The sequence below is a fragment of the Rhipicephalus sanguineus genome, chromosome 6, assembly GCF_013339695.2.
Source record: "Rhipicephalus sanguineus isolate Rsan-2018 chromosome 6, BIME_Rsan_1.4, whole genome shotgun sequence".
NCBI lineage: Eukaryota > Metazoa > Arthropoda > Arachnida > Ixodida > Ixodidae > Rhipicephalus > Rhipicephalus sanguineus.
In genome coordinates, this window is record NC_051181.1 from 110,855,825 (window position 1) to 110,868,804 (window position 12,980).

Here is a 12,980-nt window from a genome sequence, read left to right on the forward strand (position 1 = left end):
AGAAGAAAAAAAAAACCTTAAGTTTTCAGCTCCGTTCTGTGCCCTTTACGGCAGAATGTCCTTATTTTTTTCCCATTATTTATTTTTGTCCTTTCTCATTAGTTTTCTGCCACCAATACTCTAACCGTCTCTTACTTATTTCAATCGCGGGTGTGTTCAGCTTTCCATTGTCTCTAAAACCCAAGGCGTCATGTAGGCTCGTGCCCAAACGTACACCTGGGTGGATGTCTCCACATTCAATCAGAACATGCTCCGCTGTTTCCTGATCTTCCCCGCAGCACGTGCATTGTTCTTCTTCTTTACTGAATCTCGCTTTATAACTACCCGCTCTAAGGCAACCCGATCTCGCTTCAAACAGTAAAGCGCTTCCCATTGAATTGTCGTGATTACACACAACGCCCTCTTGCACAGCACTTGGTAAAAACGTCGTGAGGTTCTCACATATTCTCGTAGGTGGCGGTAGTGGCGCTACGCAAACGTTGGCGGCGGGATTCTTGAACGGGGTAGTTGCATCTTCGGACATTTGCAACCTTCTCCGCATTATACCTAAGTTTACGTATACTAGATTGAATCTCTAAGTTTGTGGTGTTTAATATATGGGATATACAATTGGGAAGTAAAGTCATAGCTCGGGAAGAAGCTAAGGACTGCACGGCGAGTGATGGAACGAATTGTACTGGGCTTGAAGAAAAACGGCGTAAATGAGAGAGTCAAAGGGTGTAACCGCACGGTTATTTCAGAGTAACTGGTGCCAAGATGATAGATACGCGCAATCGAGGGAGGCAATGAACTAAGGTGGCACGATGATCGAAACATAGAAAGTTGGATCGAATCCCGGCCGCGGCGGCCGCATTTTCGATGCAGGCGAAAATGCTGTAGGCCGCCCGTGTACTTAGCTTTAGGTGCACTTTTAACCCCAGGTGGTCGAAATTTCCGGAGCCCTCAACAACGGCGTCTCTCATAATCACATCGTGGTTTTGGGACGTTAAACCCCAACAATTGTTATGATTGCTTAGAAAGCTGCGGGTGCTGAAGAGAGCTCCTGTACCCCCTCCGCCCTCCGCGGAATTTTTCAATTTCGCGTGTGTATAATATACACGCACAAATACAAACGCACGCACTAACATACATAAAGTAAGTTGAACCCCCCCACCCCCCACCTATAAGGATTTCTGGTTACGCACCTGTACCTTAATTCACATTTGATTAATCCGTAATGTGCACGAAGTCATACACACCGCTATTTCCGAACGGGATATGCTGAAGTGTAGACATAGTAGAAAGTGCTTGTCTGCCTGCGTCTGTCTTCTTTATTTATTTGTTTGTTTATTTACCCTCAAGGTCTAAGGCATTACAGAGGGGAGTGGGCAAGAATACAAACAAGAAAGATAACAATATACAGTGAGTAAAAAATAACATATGAGCCCATTTCAAACTGCTAGCTACTTATACAAATGTGAGTAAAAAAAAAAACAATGAACAAAATTCTAACAGGATAGTACTCATACGTTGATCTAAGAGTAAAATAACAATGAACTCATCTCTACGTACGAAAACGTTGGTTATCGCTATAGAGACCGGATTTTAGGCAAATGCCTATTTTGTTCCCTGTCAGCCCATTTTGATATATGAGCATGAATTAGAGGTTAAGAAGGTCTTTTATAGTGTTATTATAGTGCCTATAAATGCCTATTTTTGGCGTTTGAGCTTAAAGGCCTTTAAGTGCCTATAAATGCTATTTTCAAAATAGGCGCCTGTATGAACACTATTTACCCTCATATTTCGCCTTCGAGTGCCGTTTGGGACCATTATTCATGTTTCCTGGCAACACTGACTGTTCGGAACTCTATGGGGTTCAACCTAGTCCTCTCGTTGAACCAACTTCAGGTAAACAAGCGCTAGCAGCAGTGAAATGGGGCGCGACGGCCGCCATACGCCGCCGCGCTGACATGGCGCGGGTGGTTGGCGAATGCGAAACCGCAGGCCGCCGTCGGGGTAGAGGAGAGTGAAGTACAAAAAAAAAATGAAAATGTGATGTACATGCGGCTTTTGTATTGTTTGTAATTTACGTCTTAATGTGTTCATCGACATGGGAGAAATTTACCCTACACGATTAGACCCGGTAAATACGAGGCATCCCTCCCTTCTGGTCTTTTAGAGGTCTGGACCTGCTCCTGTGCTTCCCTTCTCAGCCATGCCGAAAAGAAAGAGCCCAGGAGTGTGTTGATTCGAAAGTGGGCACTCGACTCACCATGCTGCAGAATAAAAGGAGAGACCGCATTCTGCGAACCGTGCAGGACAAAAGACAATTGCACGGCTACGTTCAACAGTTGGCGCCTTTGTGCCATGATAAACAATAACATCTTTTGCTTTCCTGTCGTATAGTACAGGTCGCGCACGTCTTTGTTTTGAAATTAGTTGCATTTATGTAAAAATTTATTGGGCCTACATTAACGACGTTGGAGGCCCTAAAACGTGGGTTGCCTGCCTATTTTCGGCGCCTAAAACATTCTTTTGCCTGCCTATTTTCGGAGCCTAAAACGGACTTTTTTTAGTGCCTAAAAATCCGGCCTCTAGTTATCATCGATTGATGCTATGTCAGAGGGAAGGTGGTTCCCGGCTCATTCGTGTGCGCGGTACAATAGATTTGGTAAATGTTTCAGTTTTACAAAATGGAATGCCTACCTTACGGCGATGATCAATGCGATCATGGTATTGAAAGTTCTGCTGGTGTTGAAACTTTGCGTCTCAATACCATGAAGAACCAAGTTACCCAAGGCTCCAGACGAGAATTATATTATGCATGTGCGGAGTTACGAAACGACAAATAAAGTGGAGCTAAACTTCTGGGTTGGTGTTCTTCGAAGTGCATACAGCAGAATAGTCAACAGCGACGAAGGAATGGTGGCGAAAATCAACCGGCTAATAAATAATTGTTGCAGTTTTACGTCCCAAACCCACGAAGTAATTATGAGAGACTGCGGAGGGTTCCGGAAATTTTGACCATCTGATGTTCTTTAACGTGTGCGTAAATTTAAGTACCCGGGCCTCTAGCATTCCGCCTCCATCGAAATGCGGCTACCGCGGCCGGGATTCGATCCCGCGACCTGTGGGTCAGCAGTCGCGCACCATAACCACGGCAACACCGCGGCGGGTCAATCAACTGGCTAAGGACTAAGGCACCTACGCACGACCTTCGTAGGTATAAAGTATATATAGAACGAGGGCACGTCTTGTTTTTCTTTACAACTCTCTGTTGTAAATGTCCTCTCCCCTATTCATTTGCCTCATATCTTTTTATTTTTTTATCACCTGTAGTTCTCATTCAATCCATCAAAGAACTCATATTACAGTCCTGAAGTAGCAGTGTTCATGCAATCGCTTATGTGGCGTTGTTTCAATTGGCAAAACCTGCACCAGATGAGGAGCGTACACTTACAGCGGAGAAAGATGACCAAAAAGTCGTAAGAGGAACATCGTAAGAGGAACATTCTTTTAGTGCCAAAGCGTGGATTCCTAAGGACTAAAGTATATCATGTATATAATCAGAATTCGCTTTATCGAATTTCGTGACGAAACCGCAACGCCGGTACCGGCAGCTTGACGTCGCAAATTTCAGTCCATACGCGCGTGTGTGGACTGAAATTGTGTCCACACATGCGCGTGTGTGTTTGTGTGTGTATACTTGAATAACGCGAAGTGCAATGCAGCGATTTCATGCTTAAAAAGAATTATTTTACCGAAGATTCGTTGTCACAATTCGGGGAAACGGGAGGGTGAGTTACAGACAACTAAATACATCATTGTTGGTATGAAAATTTCGAAATTTACGCAAGGATAAATTCTGCAGTATGTAGTCTATGTTTAGTACCTGTGGTACCTACTGCAGTTGCTAAAGGATGCGGCTTTATCAATCGGAGCTGCTAAAGTATGCGTCTCCTCCCGGGCCGCATGCTTAGCGGCTTCGATTGAAGAAATACTTGAGAAAATAAGCCGTTGCTTTGATTTTTTCAATCGCAGTCCGCGTTTTTCCACTTAAGGAACGAACATTTCTAAAAGACCTCTTACGAAGTCTAAAATCAATCAGTATTATTAATTAAACTGCCTTTTCCTCAGCTTTTTGACGATTTATTCATGTATCATACACACTTAGAGCCCGTAATTTATCTATACCGTGGCATCATTTTATTGACGATAGTGCTGCTTGCCTGAGCTCGTTGCTTTCACGTAGTGAGAAGGGTTTCCCGTTAAACGCACAGACGTTGACACAGTCAGCGGCGTGTCGTTTACTTTTTTTTTTCTTTTGCCAGACGAGACTTGCACTGCCTCACAACTATCGTTGGCATCGTAGGAGCGACAAAAACAAAAGAAAAAAAACGGAACGGCGTCCGCGAGCGCGAAATAAATGTGGCCCTCGAAGGTTCGCGGGTTCATGCATGTGTACACGCGCCGTTTTTCAATAATTGATGCTCTCTCGATCGCGGTTTTCTCAGCGATCAGCCATTTTTGATACGGCAATCTGAATTTTTATCAAGGTGCCTGTGGCAACTGAAGTGTTGCGCTGCTAAGCACGTGGGCGAAAGTCGCATTCCCGGCATGGAGGAAACAGTTAAGAGGGAGCATTGCGCAATGCGGTCGACAGAAAGAAAGGAAAGCATTACGTCAGCAGACACGTATACACACCAAGCTTCGCTTGCCCCCATTTTAGCGGTAAAGAAGGGCTCCTGAATTTTTTATTTCTTGTATAACGGAAGCGCATTTTTTTTTTTTGCGCTTCTGTTATACAAGAATGAATAAGTACCAACTAGCTCGCCTTTCTGTTTTGCTTTATTTTTATTTCTGTGTCCTCGTCCGTGTGACTGGCTACAGTCGAATTCCTCATCACTATCATTTTCTTAACACTTGTTGCGAATATCTTTATAGCTATGTCTCTCTCACTTTCTCTCCGTCTCCCTCCACCCCGTATCTCTCTTTCTATTCGAATTTCAGACACTCTATGCGGGTACTTGTTTTTAAACAACGTTTACAACTTCGGCGACCACAACTGTTCCTCGTCAACTCGCGCGCGGCAAGATAACCTATGAAATTACTCGTAATCAATTTCCCGCGTGGCGCTGAAGCAATTTCTACGTATACGCTGATCCCCAGAGGCTCGTCTCTCTGTTCGTCTCGTCTACCGACTGCCGTGTAACTTGTCATGTACTACATGTCGTTTCTCACCACAGAGCTGCCGCAGATCATCGTTTAGCCTCAGCATGTGGCTAGCGGCGACGCGAAACAGCGTTGGTGTGGGTGTTCTGCATAAGTGGGAGAAGGTGTAGAAAACCAAACGGGAAGGCGCTGGTGAAAAAGCTAACACCTGGACCCGCTCCCATATGCGTATGCGCTCGCTACATATAAATTATATATAGCGTGCCATCGTCATGCTGGCCGCAGGAAGACAGGGGCGCGCGCTTTCAAAACAGGGATAGCTCCCGCAACCAGCGCATCTCGTGTCAGCCCAACCACCAATTCCCGTACGCAGCCTTCTCAGTGATCTAACCCCCCCCCCCCCAACCCTCATGACGGGGTCTGTACAGATCGCTTAGTTTGTTTATTTTTTTCCCCTTTCATATTTTGTAAGGCTTTCCGGCTGTCTCCATCCACGTAATGACTGAGAGCATGGCGAAGCAGTGTTCTCGTTTGCGCTTCTGAATGTTGGCAGGGTGGAATGGTGACTGGGGTTCGGTCCCCAGTCACCATTCCATTTTTCGAACTTTTATTTTTTGGTTTATTAGTTTGTTTCAGTTCCCACGGCGGCGAACTGTACGGAAGAACCCTGTATACTGCTTTGCTTTGCGAGCATTGCACGGTCGTCGCAGCGTTAAGTGCTGTGGACGCCTTCTGCATGGCGTTCAGCAAAATCTGTTTCGTACATACGAAGGAAGGCGCAAAAAAAAGGGGGGGGGGGAGGGGGTGCCTGAGAAGCCCGTTGCTGGCGTGTGTGTGTGTGGGTGGGTGGGGGGGGGGGGAGGGGAAGAGGAGGGGGGTTAACCGTGAGAGGCGGTAGGTACGGAGGGACGCAACAACCCCACGGTTGTTAGCGCCCTGGGGATATCAATGCGAGGGAACGCAGCATATAGAGATGCGAAGAGCAGAACGCGCGTGGCTGTTCTTTTGTGTGGATGTTCTGGAGCTTGCGGCGGGGTGGGACGGAACCTATATAGGTATAGTAGACTACGAAACAGAGAAGTACGAAGGGGGGAGTGTAGGTTGTGGTGCGGGTGGAGATGGTCGGGGTCAGGGGCTGTGAATTAGCGGCGCCAAGTAGCCAGCCAGCTGTCAGCCGTTGGGATTGCCGATGATTCCGTTACGATTCGCGCGCGGCCACGCACCCGCAGCTGCAGGGAATACTATACGGCGCCGCTGGCTGATAGCCTTCACTTTTTTCGCTCAATCATCGAAACGGTCAGAATGGGCCCGTCAAGGCAGTGAGCTCCCGCCGAAATGGTTTTACGCTCTCTATTCCTAATGGTATCAGTTTGCAAAAGCGGACGTTTACATCTGCTCTGCTGTGCCAGCGTTTCTTTCGGTGTTCCTTTTTTTTTTTTCCGTTATTTGGTACACTAGAGAAATTGTTGCGGCTTTCTTCCTTCTTGTTCGGAAGCTACTCAGTCATGAGTTCGTGAAGAGCACTCGGCAGAGAACAGTTCGACCACTCTCGTAACTAATCTTTGTTTGTATGTGAAAAGTGGGGCACGTAACTTTTGCTGGTATAGCTTATGTTGCGGATACATGTTAAAAATTACAGGTTGTACGTTTCACATCAATAGACGGAGGTGCAGTTCAGGTGTCTCGGGTTGATTTTGAGCATGATTTCTGCTATTCAACGTATGCACAGCTAATGCAAGATGACGATCATCTTTGCACAGGCATGCCAGAAAAAGGGAGTTTCTAAAGAAACATTGACTTAATAGTACATATTGCTGGGCGAGTTGGTATACATGCTCAATGAAATACAAAAAGGCGCGTAACCACCACAGAAGGACTCTAGACAGAACAGAAAAGGGCGCCACTCGCAACTAACTTTATTCTCAGAAAAGCAGCGATAACCATATAGCAGCCGTGCGCAAAGCACGTCGCCTCACGCGCTCGTCACAGTGCACTATAGGCTTTTGCCCCCTGACCTCCCTCTTTCCCACCCCTTGCTATTCTATACTAAACATGGCTACACTTGCTCTCTTTTTTTTTCTATCTTTATTTGTCTCTTTCTCTCTCTTTCTCTCTCCGTCTATTTATTTCTCTGTCTTTCTCTCTTTCTTCCCTTTCTTTCTATCTATTTCTCTCTTTCTCTTTCGTTCTAGCTTTTCTATGTCTCTCTATCTCTGTACTCGTTCCCCCTCCTCCTCACCCTCATTTTCCTTTTTCACCCCCTTGCTATACTATACTATACAAGGCTATGCTATGCTAGCGTGCCTGGATAGCCCAGTGGTTACGACGACAACCTTGAGATCGTGGATACGGGAGTTCTAATCTCGCCTATCGCCAAGAATTTTTTTCCTAAGAATTTCGCGTTCTTTCTTTCTTTCTTTCTTTTTCTTTCTTTCTTTCTTTCTTCCTTTCTTTCTTTCTTTCTTTCTTACTTTTGTTTATCTCTCTCTCTACTCGTTCTCTCGCCCGTCAGAGTTATTGCATCCCACGCCGAACAAGTCGGTGCACGTGTCCTGGGAAGGAAGGAAGGAAAGACAAAAAGAAGGCAGGGAGGTTAACCAGAAACACTTCCGGTTGGCTACCCTACACTGGGGGATCGGGGAAGGGGGATAGAAAGACGAGAAATAGAGAGGAGGGAAGAGGAAAGAGAGAGAGAGAAGAGATGCAGTGAATTCACTGCAGCGTGCGGTATTGCACCACAAGTCAGAGGCGTTCGCACAAGCCCGTTGTTCTCAAAAAACACAAGAGTGCTTTCACTGCCTTGTGGGCCGCCGAGAGATGTGGACGGTGCTGTAGTAGCACCTGCACGGAAAGTGGCCGATCATCCATTCGCCGTGTCCTGGGTGCGAGGAATAAGATGATGGCGATGAATAAGAGGATGAAAAGAGCGCGTGCCGGCTCATGATGATGATAATTTTCTATCAACGACACACGGCAGACCTCGAGCATAACATGTCTGCTGTAATAAAAAAAAAATAGAGAAGGGGAACGAAGGGGTAAAGGCAGGGATATTAGCCAAAGACGTGCTCTGTTGGGTTGGCGGTCAGTGGAGACGCACATGTCAGGGCCAGCTAGGTGCCCACCAGCTATGCTGTGACCCAGCCTTGCGCGACTTATAGAGCAAGCTGCGATAATTTTTTCTCGCGACAGAGAAATCAAAAGGAAATCGTCGAATGGTCATGTACAGTGCACAAAACATAAAAGTAAGAACACAAGCAAATGACTTCTCAAAATGAACCCTGCTTGGCCAGAACCTCAGTGGAGTGCCGAGCGCGAAACTGCAGGCTCTTTCTCCGGTTGTCTAGGTTACGTGCTCTGGCGGAAGCGCAAGAAAAAGAGTAATAAATACGCCCGTTCACGTAGCGCAAACTTTGGTTGCACGCCATACAACACCACTTGGTCAACATACCTGTCTTTTACAGTCGACCATTAATTGGCACATACGACCCCCCTTGGCTAAGCATTTAACACAACGCAGCAATTTAATCACGTAGTTAGCAGCGCACCATATTGCCTCCGCGGCTTGTATTTCCCTATTGGAACTACATAGCATTGGTCAGTCAGGAATAAAGTTTTGTGACTTCGCTAAACGGCGCTCGCATTATTTTCTCGCCTATCGCGATTAACATTGCAACGCTGTGTTCGGTATAATCCACTGAGATGGGGACTGGTCTCAAGAGTATATTTTTTTTTTTTCTGTTGAGGCACCCCGGCTACGGTCACCTGGTGTTGATACATAACCGTGGAACAAAATCTCCATATTTCAGAATCGGCTTCCAGATTTTAGTATTCTGGAGATCGGTATCGTTATATTTCTCGAATCCTGACGCCTTATCCCCTTCAGAAATGACCCGTATCTGATATGCGGGAGATGCGTTCTTTGAAATGGCGAGGCAACGTTCGGTGACATTTTACTAAACCTTCCTGCCCCCCCTCTCCTTCCGCTACAACGACCTTCTTCACTGTCACTGCCCCGGCCCTTGTGGAATTAAATTTCGCGACTGCGGCCCTCTAGCTTCGGTGAGTTTGAGACTCCTGGCATAGGTATACGTGAGCCGCCTTATGTCACCTTAATTCAATCTCTACAACAGACTGGGAGAGTCGCGAATTGGTGCGAACTTGCGGTTCCTGCAATCACTTTGTGCGCCTTTTGTTAAATAAAATTTTGATGAAGATTTCGAAAATATTTCTTCCGACGTATACTATTAATACTTCTTTTTGGGCGAGTTTGTTCATTGTAGATTAAGGGAGTAACAGCGCGAACGCACACCCGCAAGAGAGACGACACGGACACGGGAGCGCTGTGCTCGTGTGTCCGTGTCGTCTCTCTTGTGGGTATGTGTTCGCGCTGTTACTCCCGTAATCGACGTATATACTATATTGTCGGACTCTCTTTTAGGCCTTCTTATATATGTATTTCCATTAGCATATATCTCTAAGACATCGCGTCTCATTTGCGAGTTTTTAGACCTGTAGACAAAGCATAATGTACTTCTAGGACATTTCTTCTAAACATTATAAGCTTTTCCCGATAGTTAAAACAAAAAGGAAGGCCCTCTGTGAACGACATTTTAAATAAAAACCTCGATAGGACCAAATGAAAGAAAAGAGATTGCGTTTGTGTCATATACGCCATTGGTAATTAAAGTTTTGCCTTTTCTATAGGGCCAATTAAGGCTTTAGGTAGTTAACGTTAACTTTTCGCATAACAGCTTCAATCGGTTGGTTGAACGGTACTCTATAGGGTTACAGCAAAGCACTTATAGTTTCATCAGATATCTGCCTTTTATATTCACTATATGTTCGCCTTATCCTAAAAAGGCAGGGCGTGCAAACACGGACACAAGAAGTTCTTCTTGTGTCCGTGTTTGCACGCCCTGTCTCTTTAGAATGAATACTTACCAACTAGCTCAGCTCTCTGTTATTCTAAGTGTTCGCCTTAGTACTTCCGTTTTCACCCTTCGTTGTTTATTCAACAGGGAGTGCACATGCATTGCGGATATATCAGCATACGACAAGACCTCACGTCGATGCCGTAAAGAGCACCGCTGCGAATTAAGGAAAGCTTGGTTCAGTGTACGTGTTAGTCGGAGTGATGTACTGACCGTCTGCTCACTTGCATTATGTATACGCCGCCCCAAAATGGTGGCACAACGTACACGTTTGCTCGTGGTTGTCGGCTAACTTTTGTCACCGCAGTACATATCATAACCATATCGTACATATGTATGTATGTATGTATGTATGTATGTATGTATGTATGTATGTATGTATGTATGTATGTATGTATGTATGTATGTATGTATGTATGTATGTATGTATGTATGTATGTATGTATGTATGTATGTGTAGCGCAAATGTGCGTGTGTGCTGCCTTGTCTATACGGGCCGCCAGGCACTTTCAAGCTGCATCTGGCCGCTTTTCGCCGGGGTTGACCACCAACCATTATGTTAGAAATCATTTTCATTGATTGATTGATTGATTGATTGATTGATTGATTGATTGATTGATTGATTGATTGATTGATTGATTGATTGATTGATTGATTGATTGATTGATTGATTGATTGACATCTGCGTTAGTTTAGTGCGATTTAGTTAAGTGCGCAAAACGTCACCTAGTCAACAGTGAGCCTACGACACATGACACTGTTACTATGTAACACAGGCACCTTGATGAAAGCCAGCATATCATGAAGCCAAGAAAGGTGTAGGGGACGTTAGTAGTGCTGCTTTAAGTGTATTGTAACAATTGTGATATACATGTGAAGAAAGTAAAGTGGACGAAAAGACAACTTGCCGCCGGCAGGAACCGAACCTGCGACCTTCGGAAAGTCGCAGGTTCAGTCCCTGCCGGTCCCTGCTCAAAAAGTTCCCTTCCTTCATACAGGCACCTTGATATAGCACAAGTATGCCGAAAAAGAGTGCATACTTATAGCGATAAATTCTTTTCATTCATCAATTCTAAAACTCGATGTCGACATGTGCAGGGTATACTTGACACAATATTGTTCAAAGTGTTCCATAATATAATAACGGAATTGGCCCGTTTGTGCGCTGCTTTTAGGCCACTACACTCTTTAAGCCCAACCAGAAAACTTTGTCTTCTATTGAAAATACAAGGAAGACCTTAAATATCACGTTTTATGACTCATGGGCAAATAACATCAGAGGTAAGACGTATTCATCAGAAACTTCTCGCGAATGGGCTAGACGTTATTTTTTTTAATATCGTCAAGATTCTCTGATGTTAGAGATGGCGACCAATTAAAACAGGATTCTATCAACCTCCACCACCACCACCACTTGATGACAATTTTAGATAACTATCTAGCTGATGACCCTGCTTGGTGCTACTATAAAGGATACAGAGTTTCCATATCTTTGTCAGAGACGAACATTGCCAGACGTCTTAGTTCGTTATTTTGGAAACCGGCGCAGGCTTCTTCGACTCTTACCATCCCGAACGTCTCAAATAGCTGTGTCCACATGCATGTTTGACCTTTATTTAAACTTCAACTATCACAGCACATTTCGTACTGCATGTACTGCGACCTCACTGTGTCATCTCCGGCTAGGGTCGGCACCTGCAAAAGCTCACCCAGTCCTCACTAGAACAGCATGTCACATGGCTTCCGTGGTCCTTAAAGCTGAGAGGGTGGCTAGAGGAGCGAGCACATCTTGCTTTTATGCCTCTTTTTATGCCGTGTTCACACTGACGTCTTTAAGACTGCATGTGTTAAACCGGTTGGACCCGAAACTGTCTTCCATCACCATGCACCACCATCAGCCTGACTGCGCCCACTGCAGGGAAAAGGCCTCTCCCATGTGTCGCCAATCAATCCTGTGCTTGCTGCGATCACCTTTTCCCCGCAAACTTCTTAATCTCGTCTGCCTATACTTAACTTTCTGCTTCCCCCTCGCGCGCTTGCCTTCTCTTAGAATGACCAGGGGTTCTACGAGCTACATGCCCTGCCGATGCCCATTTCTTGTTTATTTCGACTAAGATGTCCTTAACTCCCGTTTGTTTCCTGACCCACTCTGCTCTCTTCTTGCCTCTTAAGGTTACACCTATCATTTTCCTTTTCATTGTTCGCTGTGTCGTCCTCAGTTTAAGGTTAACCATCTTTGCAAGCCACCTAGTTTCTGATCCGTAATTGAGTACCGGTAAGATGCACCTGTTATGTACGTTCCCCTTGAGGGACAGTGGTAAACTACCATTCATGATATCTGAATGCCTGCCAAATGAGCTCTGCCCCAACATTATTCTTCTAGTTACTTCAGACCCATGGTTCGGTTCTGCGGACACTACCTGTCCTAAGTAGACGTATTCCTTTACCGCTTCCAGTGACTTGCTACCCATCGCAAAGCGCTTCTCTCTTCCTATTTTCTGCATATTGATTTACAGGCCTACCACTCTGCTTTCCTTCTCCATTTCAGTAATCACCATTCGTAATTCGTCCCCTGATTTACTCATAACGACAATTTCATCAGCGAATCGCAGGTTACTGGGGTACTCTCCATTAGCTCGTATCCCTAGCTTTAACAGTCTGGGGCCCTCAAAAGGAACAAGTATATTCCTGAACTATCGTGGTCTGCTGCATATTCCTCTCTGGCTCGAAAAGCAGCGTCCCGCGCACTGAACCGTATCCACCGTTCTCCAACTCTGACGGCTCGCGAGGTCACGCCACATTAGGGAGACGCGGATTCTCGCACGGCTTCGCACACGTGTGTCCAATTGGCACGCACCTCAACTTTTGTTCTTTCAAGACGAGCTATACCACAATGCT